A 17,493-nucleotide genomic window follows, 5' to 3' on the forward strand; every position below is an offset into this window, starting at 1 on the left:
GAGGTATGAGCTGCTGCCTGCACTCAGGAAACAAGACTGGTCCAACTGCTTTCATTTTCAACTTGAATTTAATCTGTCTTGAGTTGGGGGTGCCTGGGTGGCTTAGTTGGTTAAGCGTCTGCCTTTGGCTCAGCTCATGATCCCAGGGTCCTGGGATGGAGTCCCGCGTGGGGCTCCCTGCTCATTGGGGAGCCTGCTTCTCCCTCTCCCTTTGCCCCTCCCCTTGCTTGTGTTCTCTCTCTCTCAAATAAATAAATAAAATCTTTAAAAAATTCTGTCCTGAGTCAAATTGGGAGGAGAGTCTTCTATTATCCTACTTGGGCCCATACTTCCCCTGAATTACCTAAAAGGAAACTGGGGGCTTTTGCAGTCCTAAAGGATCATCTTCACGTCCCAAGCTAGAGCCCCATCAGCTGTCACTGCCCCTGCTCAGCCCTGCCATGAAAGAGGCCACAGGAGGAGGAAGAATGTCAGCCTTCAGTCTTCACAGAGGGGATCCTAGTCCACAGGAAATGACCAGAAAGTCCAAGGCCTTCACTGCACCCCACCCCCTAGTTTCCTGTGTCAGAAGCAACCCCTCTTATCAGCTATGCATTCTTCCAAGAGAGTCTATGCATGAATCAGCACCATATGTCACCCTGACAAATAGAGCAGTGGCCTCCTATACGCAGGGTCCCACTCCTTACTTGTTTTTCTTAATATATCAAGGATGAAGTGACTTTTGATATGAGACCAAAAGCTTAATTTTTGAAATTTGGTTACATCTGACCAAGGGAATAAGATCAAAAGGGCCCTGCTTAAATGGGGAAGCCGTTTCCCTCCAAAGAGCCAATGAACCTCAGAGGTCTTGTTGGAGTTGGTGGGGGAGGTGGCTAGGCTGTAAAGGTTCTGTCCCCCTTCTTCTGAGCAGGGCTCACTGGCCCAGGAAAACGTCCAGTTTCCAAGGTCCAAAATGGTCAAGCAGGCAATTCCCAAATGAACTTATTCTGGAGGAAAGGATCGTCCTTTTGCACTAAAGGCCAGCAGCATGGTGGGGACAAGAGCCCTGTGCTCGGTGGGGAAGGCACGTGGACCAGACACTAAGTGAGCTTGTCAATGGCTCTGAGCTGGTCTGGGCCACCCTGTGGCCTCCTTGGTGACAAGACATCCTTCTGTCCCTGTCCTGGAGCAGCTTCCTGGGGCCAAGGGCACCGGCCAGCTCTCATTCCCAGCAAACTCTGCCAGGCAAAAGACACAGAGTGAGGCTGCTTCTTTCTGGTCACAACCTAACAGAGCCACAGACATGCTCCCATCCCTCTGGGTCACCTGTCTGCCTGGGACAAGCAAGCCTTGTACCTTTTTGGGGAAGGAGGGTACACCCTGGTTGTACACACACTTTCAGCCTTGGCTTTGTCCAGAGGGTTTGAAACGTGCATGCACCAGAATCCCAGGGGACCTGTTACCATGCTGATGCCCAGGCCCCAGGCTCTCAGAGTCCGTCTCAGAAGCTTGGGGGGATGGGGCCCAGGAGCCTGCATTTTTTAAAAAGATTTTATTTATTAGAGAGAGAGAGAAAGCATGCACATGAGCAGGTAGGGGGCAGATAGAAAGGGACAAGCAGATGCCCCACCCAGCAGGGAGCCCAACATGGGACTCAATCCCAAGACCCTGAGATCGTGACCTGAGTGGAAGGCAGATGCTTAACCGACCGAGCCACCCAGGTGCCCCAGGAGCCTGCATTTTTAACAAGCTCTCAGGTGACCTGAGGATGAGCCTTTTCTTTTATTTATTGAGGGACTAGATCTTGAACTCACTCTCCCAGCTCTGCTTAGCGTGATGCAGGACTCAGGCTCACTTTGGAGCCATACTCTTCACCACCTCTGAGCCCTGGGATGCTGAGCAGCCCACTTGCCTTCAGTCCCCTTATGTGTAAAAGGAGGATAATAAGAGAATCAACCTCAGAGGTGAAGTTAAGTAAGGTAATGTAATGTAAAACACCGAATATGTGCCTCACACTTAGTAAGCCCTCCACAAATAGCGGCTATATTTTTAATAGGACTTGCTCCTTCAAAGGATGGCCCACCTTTATTCTTTGGGTACATAGGTCTCTCATTTAACTTCTTTGAATTGTTGCAATATGAGGAATCAAACCAAGGTTCCATTTCTTTATCTTTGACCACAAAAAGTAGTTCAGCAAGTGAGTCTTGAGACATGGAGATGCCCCTCTGTCCAGGCCCTGTTATTATCTCTTTCTATTCAACACCCTTTTCCTGCCTCAAACACAAACACCTCCTTAGTGTTCTGTGTTAGTGTTTAGTGTTCCTCATCCTGTCCCTGTGGGTGGGGGCTGGGGGGTACAGGGAGCTTCTCTAATTCAGCAGCCCTGGCTCCTATCTTTCCCTTGGGTTGGAGAAGGCAAGTATAAAGGACAGTGCCAAACCAGGAAAGGAAAAGGTGACAGACTAGAGGCCACATCTTTCTTCCCTCCTGGAGGGAGCAAAGGGACCTGGCCAAGGCAGGTGTGCGGGTGAGAGACGTTTCCACCTCCATCAGCTGTCGAGTCTCCGCATCAAGGCATCCACCCCAATGGTCCTGAGGGCAGAGGCACAGCGAGGAGCCCGCATTCCCCTGTCACTTACCTGCAGCTCACATCTTGGAGGAGGAAGGGGTAACCATGCTCCACGGGATTCTGGCACCAGTGGTTTCAAGCTTTAGGATTCAGGAAAGCTACTGAATTCGATAGAACTAAGGGAATCTCGAGGAAACAAGGATGTGTGCATGTAGTTCCGTGCACATATATACACGCGTGTGCACACACATGCACGACTCTTCTGAGAAAATGGGCTGGGAAACAGTGCTTGCCCCAGATGGAACGCTGGAACATGGAACATTTTCTAGCCGAATGATCGCTTGGTTCCCAAAGTCTCCATGTAGCTGACACTGAGCTGCAGACAAACACCAGGCCTCATGGGGCCAAGGGCGGAGGGGGCTGCCGTAGTCCAAGCCATCAACTCTCCTTGGATGGCATCAGTGGCCCCCTCATAGGTTCCACCACTCCCACTCTAGCCCCCCTACGATCCGATCTTCTCCCAACAACCAGAATATACTTCCTAAAATGCAAATCTCCTGCTATTGCCCCCCTGCTAAAACCCTCTATGGCTCCTCATTTCTCTCTGGGTAAATACCCTAGTCCTTATCATGACCTACAAAGCCCTGTATTTCTTGGCCTTCACTTGCCTCTCCAACTCCATTTTCAACCATCCGTACATTCTAGCCATGTTTAGTTCCTCAGTGCTTCATGCTCTCCCCAGCTTCGGGCTTTTGCACGGGCCCATCACTCTTCTCCCCCATCTGCTGAGCTTTCTTCTCATTCCTCAAAACTCAGCTTAAATCTCAGTCAGGGAGGCCTTTTCTGACTAGCTTCCCCCAGTCTTTCTGGACCCTCTGCTACATCTTCCCATGATGCTCTCCACGTCCCTTTCTTAACCCTCATCACCTGTGTAGCTAGTCGTTCAAGGTCTGCCCCCCACCCCCAAACTACAGCCTCTATGACAGCAAAGCTGTGTCTTCTTAGTCACTGCTCACAAAGTTTTTGTGGAGTTAATGAAACTCAGGGGACACTACTCTGCCATCTTGGAGAAGGCAAAAGCCTTTACATAGTTATACTTAAAAAAATTTTTTTTGGAGCCAAAAGCAGTAGACGTCGGGTGGTAGAATTATTATAATTTTTCTTTTAGAAACGCTTCCAGGGGTGCCTGGGTGGCTCAGTTGGTTAAGTGTCTGCCTTCAGCTCAGGTCATGATTTCATCGTCCCGGGATCGAGCCCCCCATTGGGCTCTTTGGTCCACGGGGAGTCTGCTTCTCCCTCCCCCCCTGCTTGTGCTCACTCTTTCTCTCGCTGTCAAATAAAAAAAAAAAGAAAGACTTCCAGATGGAAACACCTAACTTACAGAGTTAGGGAGTGATTTCAGCTGGTACAAATTGGGGATTAAAAAGTTGCAGTGAAAAAAAATTGCAGTGCTGGAGCACCGGGGTGGCTCAGTCAGTTAAGCATCCAACTCTTGATCTCAGCTCAGGGCTTGATCTCAGCGTCGTGAGTTCAAGCCCCATGCTGTGCTCCACATTGGGCGTGGCACCTCCTTAAAAAAAAACTGAGGGGCGCCTGGGGGGCTCAGTCAGTTAAGCGTCTGCCTTCGGCTTGGGTCATGATCCCAGGGTCCTGGGATCAAGGGCTCCCTGCTCGGCCGGGAGCTTGCTTCTCCCTCTGCCTGCCGCACCCCTGCTCATGCTCTCTCTCTGTCAAATAAATAAATAAAATTTTAGGGGCACCTGGGTGGCTCAGTTGGTTAAGCGACTGCCTTCGGCTCAGGTCATGATCCTGGAGTCCTGGGATCGAGTCCCGCATTGGGCTCCCTGCTCGGCAGGAAGTCTGCTTCTCCCTCTGACCCTCCCCCCTCTCATGTGCTCTCTCTCTCTCTCTCATTCTCTCTCTCAAATAAATAAATAAATAAAATCTTTAAAAAATAAATAAATAAAATTTTAAAACACACACACACACAAAAAAACAAAACCAAAACAACAACAACAAAAAATTGACAGTGCTTTCTAGTGTATTCAAGTTTATCAAAGAATATTTCATGGATATAAAATGGGACGGCACCAGGGATACAAGAACTAAAATTCAGCTAAAGAAAGGTAAACCTCACCTTGAACTTGCCTCCAACTTTTGCACATACTGTTCCCTCAGCCTAATGCGCCTCTCCCCTTTGGCCCTCTTCCCTGCAGACACGATGTCCCTGTCCCCATAGGCTTGAGGCTTCCATAGCCTTCAAAACTCCATGAACATCTCTGTTTCTCTAAGGTGAATGCTACAGACCTTCAGACAGACAGACAGACACACACACACACCTTTCCCAAGTACCTGCCCACCTGATGCATATTGTCCAGCTGGCCCAGGCTCCAGCTGATGAGTGCAAGCCCATGTTCCTACCTCATGAGTTCCCTAATGGCAGGAGAAAAAAATCTGTGTTTGCCATTTGCAAAAACTCCTTCTGCTGACACACTCTTCTCCAGGAAACTTCTACTTCCCCCATCAAGGAGCCTGGAAATTTCAATTTTTTTTTATGTATTTTGAGATTCTTATTTTTTTTGAAATATTTTATTTTATTTTATTTTTAAAGATTTTTTATTTATTTATCTGAGAGAGAGAATGGGAGACAGAGAGCATGAGAGGGAGGAGGGTCAGAGGGAGAAGCAGACTCCCCGCCGAGCAGGGAGCCCGATGCGGGACTCGATCCCGGGACTCCAGGATCATGACCTGAGCCGAAGGCAGTTGCTTAACCAACTGAGCCACCCAGGCGCCCTTTTTTTTGAAATATTTTAATAGTTTCACAGAGGTTAGACATAAAAATATCCTTAAAGATGATAAATAATAAGAAGAAGAAATAAGAAAGCCATTTGTAGGGCTTGCTCTAAGAAGTCATGGCCTAGGTTCTCTCACTAAATTCCAACCACGGCACTAAAAAGGTGGGGTCTGTTGTCATCTCCATTTTATAAGTGAGGAAACTGAGGCCCAGAGAAGTTAAATAACCTGCCCATGGTCACACAGCTGGTGAGTCGTGGAGCCCCGCGTGACTCTTCCATGAGGCCCAGGAGGCACGGGGCTTAGGGCTCATGATACTTTTAAGGGCCACAGAAATGTTTCTTTCAGAATAAGAAGGAATAAGATGAAGTTTTAGGTTGAAGAAAAAATTTTAATATATAATATTAAGATATTTGTGTTTATACCAACAGAGTTGTAAAATATAACTTTTAATATTTTTTTTATGGAAGAAGGGTTGTGTGAAGACAAAATGCCTGGGGACCATGAAAATCATCCCATGGCTCTGGTGGAGTCAAAGCTCAAATCAGGTCAGTCTGTCTTAAAAGTTCATGTTTTCGGGGGTGCCTGGGTGGCTCAGTTGTTAAGTGTCTGCCTTCACCTCAGGTCATGATTCCAGCGTCCTGGGATCGAGACCCGCATCGGGCTCCCTGCTCGGCGGGAAACCTGCTTCTCCTCTTCCACTCCCCCTGCTTGTGTTCCCTCTCTCGCTGTGTCTCTCTCTGTCAAATAAATAAATAAAATCTTTAAAAAAAAAAAAAAGTTCGGGGCGCCTGGGTGGCTCAGTTGGTTAAGCGACTGCCTTCGGCTCAGGTCATGATCATGGAGTCCCGGGATCGAGTCCCGCATCGGGCTCCCTGCTCGGCAGGGAGTCTGCTTCTCCCTCTGACCCTCCTCCCTCTCATGCTCTCTGTCTCTCATTCTCTCTCTCTCAAATAAATAAATAAAATCTTTAAAAAAAAATTAAAAAATAAAAATTAAAAAAAAAGTTCATGTTTTTGGGGCGCCTGGTTGGCTCAGTCGTTAAGCGTCTGCCTTCGGCTCAGGTCATGATCCCAGTGTCCTGGGATCGAGCCCCGCATCGGGCTCCCTGCTCGGCGGGAAGCCTGCTCTCCCTCTTCCACTCCCCCTGCTTGTGTTCCCTCTCTCGCTGTGTCTCTCTCTATCAAATAAATAAATAAAATCTTAAAAAAAAAAAGGTCATGTTTTCACTAGGCCAGTCTGACCCCATTTTACAGGTGAGAAAATTGAGGTCCAAGGCCACACAGCAAATGAATGGCAGCCCCCAGCATAGAACGCAGGTAGGTCTCTAGGAGGCCGACCGCCATGCTCTGTGGTCCGACAGCACCACCTGGTGGTCTTGCTGGGGACTTCCCTTTAGTCAAAGGATGAACCTAGAGAGAGGGTACAGACTCCGATATCCCCAAGGAAGCAGCCATAAGCCAGTCAGCCCTTGGGCTCCACACTCAGCAGTGGGGGAGCCAGACCAAAGAGCCAATTTATGCACTTTCTTTAGTTTGTCAGCAGAATTCACACATTCCCCGCCCCCCTCCCCCACCTCAGAGTAACAGCTATCCCTTGAGTTAATATTCATAAAGTGCTTAGATCAGCCCTATTCAGGAGGAAGAGCGTGTGAGCCAAATGTAATTTGAAATCTTCTAATAGCCACATTAAAAAAAGCAAAAAAAAAAAACCCAAGTAAATATAATTTTAATAATATATTTTATTTAACCCAGGGGTCAGCAAATGACAGCCTGTAGGTCGAATCGAGCCTACTGCCTATTTTTTTAAATAGTTTTATGGGCACACAGCCACGCCCATTTGTTTATGTATTATTTATGGCTGCTTTTACGTTGAGCAGCTGTGGAGTTGAGACTGGATGGCCTGCAAGTGGAAAATACAACGAGTCCTTTACAGAGAAAGCCTGCCAATCCCTGGTTTAGCCTAGCATGTACAAAGTTGTCATTTCAGCATGTAACTCAATATAGCAATTATTAATGAGATATTTTACATTTTTTATCATATTAAATCTTCAAAATGTCATGCATCTTTCATACTTACAACACATTTCAGGTGCTCAGTGGACACGTGTGGCTTATGCGTACCGAATGCCACAGGGCAGCCTTAGAAAAATGCCTGTACCTAGTGAAGACCACATTGGAGTTTTTTTTTTTTTTTTTTTTTTAAAGATTTTTATTTATTTATTTGACAGAGAGAGAGATAGCGAGAGCAAGAACACAAGCAGGGGGAGTGGGAGAGGGAGAAGCAGGCTTCCTGCCGAGCAAGGAGCCCGATGTGGGACTCGATCCCAGGACCCTGGGATCATGACCTGAGCCGAAGGCAGACGCTTAACGACTGAGCCACCCAGGCGCCCTGGAGTTTGTTAAATACATATATAAATAAACTCCCCGGGAGAAGTAAGCCCTAACATCCTGGGGCATCCTCTGTTTGTCGCGAATCTCTTTCCCATGCCTCTACAATGATGTAGTCCCCTCCTTGAGAGAACTGAGAAAATTGTCACTTAAATCATTTTCAGTAGGGCTTGATCTATTTGCAAAACCCCAACTGAGAAGGCCTGCCCTGGTGGCAGCCCGTCCTCTTCTAAGCAGCTTGCAGACTTGCTGCTGACAGAGATCACTGTCATCCTCATTAATATAATTCACATATATGGGCAGGCACTTGCTAGGCATTTTCTGAGTGTTATTTCCTTTAATGCCAGAAATAACAGGGACCTCCCTCAGGAAGCCTGCCCCGAGACCCCATGTGGACTTCAGTGTGTCCTCTGTGCTCGCAAAGCGCCCACCCTCCCCCACCCCAGCCCTTCTCAGTCTGTGCTATGAGCTCCAAGAAGATGTGGTCCCTTATTCCGCAGGAGCCCGGGGAGGCCTGACCCCCAGGAGCTGTCAGATCCACGGTTGTTGCAGTCAATCACATGGCCCTAGAGGAATCCAGGGGGTTATTTGGTATTTGATTACATTCAGCAGGTTCTGGCCAAGCACCTCTGGTGTGCAAGGCTGTAGTGTGAATTCCATTAGAATCACACGCACACACTGGCCCTCGCTCACATTCTCTCCCTTTTGCTTTTTCCCACTCAAGAACTTTCCCAAAGTTGATGAGGGAAAGCCAGACAAATGAGCTCAAATTGCAGCTCTAGGTGGCCTAGGTCTTCTGTGAAGTGGCAGGCAGACCAGGAGAGACACAGCTCTCCCAGCCTTCACACACCTACAAGTCATGGGATGTGTTCTCACCAACAGAATGTGACAGGAAGCAACATTTGTCAGTTTCAGGCCAAGGCGGTTAAGAGTGGGTGTGTTCTCTGCAGACTCTCTGTCTCTTCCCTTGTGCCCAGTTGGACGTAGAAGGACTCAGGGAAGGACCTTGAGGCCCTAGGAGATGGCAGAGCCACCAGATGGGAGAGGCCCGGCTCCCTAGGTCAGCGTGTGGCAGGTGGCCCGCTGACCATCAGAGTGCACTGTGCTGCAAGAAATACCTCTTTATTGGTTAAAGCAACTGGGATGTAGTAGCTGTTTGTTACAGCGAGGCAAACCTGACCCATGCAGGTTCTTGGGGGAGGGCGTGGGGGGACAGTGAGATAAAGAGTAAGTAACCATGGAGACTACTTCCTCCTTAAACTGTGGGATACACCGGAACCAAGCAATTCTGCCATGGGTCCGTTCACTAAAATGTAGGGAGTCAACACAGGGAGTTGCTCCCCTCCTCCACTTAGTACCGTAAGATCTTAGCGAGCCCCACCCCCCGGCCCCCGCCACCCCAGCTCTGCTGTTGGAGCACTTGGAGACTCCACTGTTCCCCCAGGAGAGCAGCTAGGGCCCCGCACCTTGCTGGCGATGGTGGGGGCCAGGGCTCTGCAAGGAGCTGAGGTCCCTGAGGACATCCAAGAGGCAGCAGGGGGGCCACCCTGAGTCCCAGAGGTAGAGAAAAGCGTTCATGTCCTCCCACGCTCCGCAGAGGAGCAGGGCTGGACGGGACCAAGGAGGGGTAGCAGGCGGGGGGTCCAGACAGACTACAGGAAAAGACAGGAGCTGCCTCTGAACCCCCAGTGAGTTCAGCTTAGCTGGTCTCTTCGCCGTGGAAAATGGAAGACGCTACTTTTTTTTTTTTTTTTTAAGATTTTATTTATTTATTTGAGACAGAGAGAATGAGAGAGACAGAGAGCACATGAGAGCGGGGAGGGTCAGAGGGAGGAGCAGACTCCCTGCAGAGCAGGGAGCCCGATGCGGGACTCGATCCCGGGACTCCAGGATCATGACCTGAGCCGAAGGCAGTCGCTTAACCAACTGAGCCACCCAGGCGCCCCGGAAGACGCTACTTTTGATGTGAAAGGTCTTTGAGATGGGCTGGCACCTGGCATACGTTGGAGCCCTGGCGTCCTTCATGGTGTCCCCTGGAACACAGCAAAGGCCTGGTTGAGCCGGGCCCGTCGTTCCTCTCGCCAGCCCTGGCCCAGCCGGAAGGGCTGAGGGTCAGTGCGGACACCTGCTGCAACCGCTCTGGTTAGAAGTACAGTTAGGAGCAGCGCTTGCCCCTGTGCCCCTTGATCCCTACCTGACTCCCCCCATTCCTTCTTAGCATCCAGCAACTAGACGGTACACCTGGCGTAGCATGGGGACCTCAAGACCCTGCATTGGCCCTGGGCCCACGATCTGCCCCGACGGGTGGCAGGCACTCAAGTCACTCCAATGGTTGACTCTTTTGACCTCATCCCTACGCCACACCTACGGGTAACCTCATCACATTTCTCCCTTTGTCTAGTGAGAGCCTTTCCATCCCAGTTCCTCACAGTAAGAACCTCCAGGGTCCTGGCCAAGGCTGAACTAGCTCCCAGATGCCCACAGGTTGCAAGTCCTGTCTGCTGAACTCATAATAATAATAATACCGGTTACCATTTGTTGAGCACTTACTATGTGCCAGGCGCTAGACCGGTACTTTCTGTGTGTAAAAGGGCATTTGGGGACAATCCAGCTGGGGCCCAGACAACGCCTTCAACCCCACTCCCCCATGGCTGTTTGCACCCCCGGGGATGACGCAGCTCCTGTCTGTAACCCGGTCGGGGAACGGGGAGAGATGGTCCGCAGACAGAGAAGTTCTCTCAACTGTTCCTCATCTAGCCCCTGAACTGGTCGGGTTAGGGGCATGAGGCCAGACGCTTACAGAATGTTCCGGAGATTCTAGGAGCATCTGGGACCTTAAGCAGAACGACTATGGAGGAAAACAGTCTTCCAGTCTTTGCCCTGAACCTAGCACTGCCCGAGCACGCGGGAGGCATCCAGAAGCAGCTCCCCCTGCTCCCGTGTTTGGGTTGCTGGATTAAGTACAGGATGCCCAGTTACATTTGAATTTCAGATAAACGATGAATAATTTTTCAGTCTAAGAATGTTCCATGCCATATCTAGGACATACTTAGACTAAACAATTATTGTTTACCCGAAACTCAAATGGGCCGGGCATCCCGTAGTTTAATTTGCTGAGTCTGGCGGTGACCCTTGCCTGGCAGTGGATTCCCCGGCAGGCGGCATAGACCTGGAGGCTGGAGGAGGGGAGGGGGCAGGGAGGAGGGCATAGCGCCTGAACTGAGACTCGCTCTGTGGGCCCAGGGAGTCAGGCCCTCCTCAGGAGAATCTGATGGCGTGGAAACACCTCAGGCCTCTGCTCAAGCGTCCCCTCCCAGCAGGCCTCCCGACCACCTGTCTACCCCAGGAGCCCCTGGGTCTTCCTCTCCTTTTCCTGACTGATCCCCTTCTACAGCATCAACACTCACATTTCCTGTCATATCCCCAGGGACACAAAGGGCCTGATATATATCAGGTGCTCACTAAACCTTTGTTGAATGAAAGAATGAACAGACCAGAATCCAAACCCAGGCCCCCTAATTTCAAACTGAGTCCCTCTTCTGTGCTTGTTCATTTGCTAACTCATGTTGGGGCAGAGCTGGGATTCGGTGATTCCAGATCTCCCTCCCTGGGCTGTCCTGAATGAAAGCATCACATGTCGAATGAATGAATGTCTGTCCCACCCACCTCGTGAGGCTTTTGTGAGGAAAATTTCTGCTCAAGGTGCTTTCCCATGTGATTTCCTCAAAACTCTGTGACATAGGAAGGCAGGTATTAGTATAGTCCCATTTTTCAGATGTGGAAACTGAGGCCCAGTGAAGTTAAGGTTCTTCCTTGAGCTCACACAGCTCCCAAGGGGAGGAGCCAGGATTTGAATTTGCACTTCCTGATTCCAAACCAAGGCCTCATTCCCTAGGTCTGCCTTCATTCATTTGTTCATTCATTCCATGGTCACAGAGTACCAGTCCCAAGCTGGGGATTGGGGGGGCCTTAATAAAATTAACTAAGAAGTTTGGAACCCAAAGGGCTCCTTAGGCCAGATGGATACTCAAGGAACACAGTGGGCCCAGCGCTTTTGTAGATGCAATAAGCTGCATAAGCACAAGGGTGGACTCAAATCTGCCTGGAAGACTTTCGGAGGACTTCCCAGAGGAGGTGACGTGTGAAAGTTAGCGAGCAGAGGAAGAGGCAGAAGGTACATTCCAGGTGGAAAATGTGTGAAGGCCTGAAGGTGTGAAGGCGTGGGGCCTGCTCGGAGAAGGGTGCACCCGAGGGATAGGCTGGTGCCTGCAGGGTAATTAAGGACAGGCCTGGGGCGGGGAAGGCCCGGCCTGCCGGCAGAGGCCTGGAGTGGCAAGACAGTGGCAGCCCTTACCCATGTGCCAGCCGTACTCCCAGGATGACAAGATCGGGTACAGAAACTTCTCCGGCTTCTCCGATGCCGCTCGCGGAGGTACGAGGCCTGGCCTTGGCCGTCGTGGGAGATGCCTTGGAAGAGCAGCTGCAGGGTGCTGGGGGGGGACCTGCCGCATTTCTAAGCCCTCTGGCCTGGTCTGGACTGCTGGACCCTGAGGGCCTCTTTGGGTCTCCCAGACCCAAAGCTGTCCCCTGGACAGCTGATGCCGGACCCCCTTGGTCTCTGGCCGTCCATCCTGTACCTCCTTGCTCTCAGGGGAGCTGGTGACAGCCAAGGGCCCTGCTCCCAAGGCTAACCTGAGGCGGGCCCGCTGGAGCCGCTTCCTGGGCATGGGCCCCTCCTTCAGGTACTTGTGGCCGTAGTTGATCTTCCAGGCGCCCCGGGCTGTGGTCTCCTTCTGGATGTGCTCTTGCCAGCAGGCTCGGCTCTGGGTGGTGCTCAGATCCCTCATGGGGGGGGGGGGGGGGGAAGGGGCAGGGAGGGAGGCACCCTTCTGCCCGCAGCCGGTGGCCTGTTTGCTCTGCTGGTGCCTGTCTCCAAGGATACACGCAGCCAATGAGGGCTGGGTGGCCAGGGCCCTGCTTGGGGATGAGGGGGGGGCGGGCTGGGCTGCTCAGGGGGCCGGGCCACTCGCAGGCAACAGGACAGACCGGGCTGGAAAAGGGAGCAAAGCCTGGCCACAGCCCACCCACGGTGTCTGGCAGGAGGCTGTATTCTGCCCCAGGGGGACTCGGGGCCCAAGGCTTCCCCCACCCCGCTCTCAGAGGGTCCCGGGGAGATGCAGGGGGTGCTGTGGCCTCTAGTGCATTCAGCAAACCCAGAGGCGCACCTACGGTGCACCAGGCACCCAGGGAGGTCCAAAGGGAGGCCCGGTGTCCACCCTCGGGAAGCTCTGGACACGTGGCTGGGGTTGCCATGGAAACTCTGGACTCCGACTCCTCCAGCTCAGCTCCGACACTTGATAGTTTCCTGGCGTCCTTGGAACGTCGGAATGACAGTGGGGATTACTTCTGGGCTGGAGAATGCCATTAGGCCAGGGTAGAAGAACCTGGAACAGCGCCTGGCGCCGAGGAGGCCTCCCATAAACGTCAACCGCCGTTTCGCGGGGACCCGCCCGGTGCCGGCTGCTGTGCTGAGCTCCGCCTGTCTGAAACCACCCTCCTCAGCTGCCGGGGCTGCCGTCAGCCTCGTCTCCCGGTGGGGAAAGGGAGGCTTGCGGGAACTCGGCGCCTGCCCCAGGCACACCCGGGCTACTAGTGCCAGGCCCCGCGCTGGAGGCTTTACTGAGGGATCCCACTCAGTGGACTCCTCACGGTGACTCGCTAACAGCCTCTCTGCCATCGCTTTTCCAGATGAGGAGACTGAGGCTCAGCAATGTTCATTTGGTCACGCGGGGGTGGACGCCAAACCCCGCACCCCTGCGTTACAGACACAGAACTCTCCCATCGAACGCGACAGCATCATGTGGGAGGCCCGGCAGGGGGCGGGGGCGGGCAGAGCAGGACCCACTGTCACCCAGCAGCACCATAACATCAGCCTCCAGGACCCTCACACCCTGTGCCTCTCCCACCGGGGCCCTGCAGGGGTGACCAGCGTGAGTACCAGTGAGGAGGTTACCCATAGTACCCTGGGGCCACTCACCTTTCCACCCTCTGCTCCGTTCGCTCTCGTTTCTTCATTCAACAAACATTCATTCGCTCTGGACCCTGTTGCCAGGCACTGAGCCGGGTACTAAAAGTAGATGAGGAGGAACGGAGTCTACATGCTTCCCGCCCTCAGGGTTTCACAGTTAAGAAGGGGAGACAGACCCATAATCAGGTGGATGGGGAGCACGGAACTGGGGAGATGATCAGGGAAGACTTCCCGGAGGAGGTGCCCTTTGCGTGAGCCCTGAACTATGAACATGAGTTAGCCAGGCAAAGAGTAGCGGAAGAATGTTGTAGACTGGGACTCCCAAGGCAAGAAAGGGTAGGGCTGTCTAGACTGCCGCCTGTGCCTCAGTTTTCCCAGCTGTAAAATGAGGGCTATGAAGTGTGGGACATTAGGGAAGATTAAGATCCAGCCGGTTAAGTAAAACAGCCTGGGCTGGTATAGCTCGTCTGGAGCACTCACAGCGGTCACGGATGAATTGTGCAATCACCTTTTTAATCCAGGCTCTCTGAGCAGGCTGTAAGCACCAAACATGCTTTGGGTACTGAGGGCTTCTGTGCGCCAGGAGCTGCAAGTGAACAGTGCTGACAAACCCTCCCTCCCTCCCTCACGGAGCTCCCGTTCTGGGTCCTGTCCTGCTCAACCTCGTGTCTCCAGTACCTCCGGGGTATTGTCTGGCATACAGTTGGTGCTCGAAGAAGTGCTCAAGGCAAGGATGAGTCGGCGGACTTCACGTTCGTTCTGTTGCCTCTGGGAGTGTTAGGAAAGGAAGGACCGATGGAGGTAAGTCGGAGGAGCTGCCAGGGCTGGGGGTGGCAGGACCCTGGTGTCAGACGCTTGTGGGGCGGGGTCTGACCCCGGAACTCAAGAAAGCCTCCCCGACCCAGACCGCCCCAGCTCCAGGCAGGTAAGGCCCGGGGCCTCGAGCGCGAGCGCAGAAGTGGGTGTGCTCCTTTGGGCCTTGGAAGACCCGGGGCCCCCCGTACCGCAGGGTTTTCTTCGGTGCCGCCGTTCGCGCGCTCAAGGCGACCCCTGGTGGCCACTACGGCAACGACAGACGGAGTGGCAGTCCTGACAACAGGCTCCGGCAGCTGGCCAGATGGGGGCTGCACTGAGGGGTGGACAAGCTCCCCAAAGAGGGGAGTGGGGTGGAAGGGTGTAGAAAGGCGCCCCAAAAGTACTGCCTTCCAACGGGCTCAGGGACAGAGGTTGGCTCACAAGGGGAGTCGCCTTTGGATTCCAAGCGCCCACCTGGGCGCGGCCCTTGCGGGCGGGGCACGGCTTCATGGCCTCCTCCCTAAATTCAGGCTTTCTGGCTTTTAACGCAGCCTTGACCATTACATTTGCACGGGTCACTTAACCTCTCTGTGCCCTGGAAAATGCCCCTGTAAAAAAAAATGCGAGTAATCGTTAGGACTCAGAGCCTAGCGTTAGTGTTACTTACCACACTTTGTTTCCTCCAGATTTATTCACTTCAAACCCATCCCGCAACCCCTGGGAAGGTGTGGTGGCAGCCCCAGGCCTGCCTCTGGCCTCGGCTTCTGCTAAGGGAAAGGGGTCACTGAAGGGGAAACCAGGGGAGGCTGGGAGGTGAGCTGGGGCTCTCCCCAGTGCACCTGACTCACCTAGCTCTCCTTCTGCCTTTCTGGCCATTCCCCGGGCCACCAGGGATCCACCCTGCTCCTAGTACTGCCATCGGCCACCCCATCCACTCCCACTGATGACTCCCACCCCAGTTTCCAGTCCTGGCTCTGTCTCCAGCCCAAGTGCCTCTCCTATTTATGGTTATTTGTGTCCTTAAAGTAGCCCCCCCCCCCCCCCCGGATTTAAGCTCTCCATATAGAAGAATCCTCTTAAGCACCTCTCAGCAGTAGTAATTCTATGAAGGCTTATCAGGTACTAGACACTGTGGTATGTTCTTTACATTCATTTTGTCAGTTTACCCTCAGAACACTATATATAGGGTAGGTTCTAGTACCCCATTTCATTGGAGAGAAAACAGAGGCTGTAAGAGTCTCTGGAGGGTAAATGATCTGCTGGAGTTCATGGCCGGGCAGGATTTGAACCCACTGGCCCATGTTTTGAACCACCATGCTTAATAGATTCCCCACAGGCTCCCTTCCCCTCATTGAGGTACCCCTTCCACTTTGCCTTGGGGAACTGAGTCTCGCCAACATGCAGGCAGCCCCTATTCTAGCAGATCTGGGTGGGGAAGGACTTGGCCAGCCAGGTGGAGGATGGATGCATTGGGAGATCTTTCTAGAGGTTAAGCTTAGAATGGAAGCTTCCCACTTTCCCATTTTATGGATGAGGGCACTGAGGCATAGAGAAGGCTTCCTGGAGGAGGTGCCCTTTGAGCCCTGAACTATGAACATGAGTTAGCTAGGCAAAGAGTAGAGGAAGAATGTTCCATACTGGGACTCCCAGTCTGCAAGGCAAGAAAGGGTAAGGTTGTCTAGACTTGCCCGTTGTGCCTCAGTCTTCCCAGCTGTAAAATGAGCACTATGAAGAAGTTTGGGACATTTGGGGAGATGAAGAGCCAGGGGGTGTCTGAGGCGGTAAGCCGCAGAGCTGGGACTGAATCTAGACTTGAACTTGGAGTTAGCTGCTTTCTGGGCTTTTCTCACACACCAGGCTACTCTGCAGCTACTGGTGCCAAATGCTTGGAGCTGGGCCCGAGGCTGGCATTTCTGGGGTGTGGCGCCTCTGCCAAGATTTCCTCTTTCTCAGAGACACCGCCCCCCCCACCCGCCTCCAGGGTTCAGCATTAGCTTTGCACTGGGAGAGGCATCCTGATGCCTTGGGAAGGCGGTGGTTATGGCAGAGGGAATAATGTGGGCAATACAAGGCTTGAATATTCTTTCATCTTTGAGCTTTGTCCTGGGGAGATAAGCAAGTCCAAAACACCCTTGGCCACAAGCCGTAAGTCAGGCTCGCCAATTCCCCACCTCCTGCCTGCCTGCTTTGGAGAGCTCTTGAGTCAGAGAGAAGGGGTGTGGGGTGGGCCACCCTAAATTCCTTGCATATGAGTTGGTCCCCTGTGGGCTCAGGGACCCAGACAAAAGCCTTATCACAAAGCAGAAAGGATCCCTTTGTTTCACATTTCCTCCCACCCTTGTGTCTGGTCAGCATCCTTAGGACAAAGCCAGAGGGGAAAAATTTGAATTCACGTTTGCCTTGAGCCATGTGACATTTTTACTCCCTCTTCGAGTTATGATTTGCCATTGTGAGGAGAAAAAAAAATTAGCTAAACAAGACGGGCGAGAGTTTTCATTAGTGGAATACGCTGATTACAAAGCCCCTCCCCCCCCAACTTAATGGGGATTTGAAAAGTTTCCATTACTTTCCTAGACCCTGCTTCCATCAGACGGAGCTTTAAGCCCAAAGAGCACTTAATGAGCTTGTTCCCCATTTGAAAATACAAACTTGGGGGTGGTGGTGACAAGGATCAACCACTCACTTTGCCATTTACGTTTATTCTGCTTATTTTTTAAGGTGGTGCCATTTTTAGGGGAAATGAAATCCCTAGTGCCTGACTCATTTTACACCAAACTCATCAAGATGTGGCTTTCAAGGCCCCTTTGAAGTCTGAAGTTCAGACGTGTGGCCAAGGGCCCATGCAGTGAAACAGACACGTTAATCTGCTTCCTTCTGGGCAGCACTGCCAAGGGCTTCCGCGGGCTGCAGAGGGAAGCCGGCCAAGGGAGGGACACGCA

The sequence above is a fragment of the Neomonachus schauinslandi genome, chromosome 1 (assembly GCF_002201575.2).
Source record: "Neomonachus schauinslandi chromosome 1, ASM220157v2, whole genome shotgun sequence".
Lineage (NCBI taxonomy): Eukaryota > Metazoa > Chordata > Mammalia > Carnivora > Phocidae > Neomonachus > Neomonachus schauinslandi.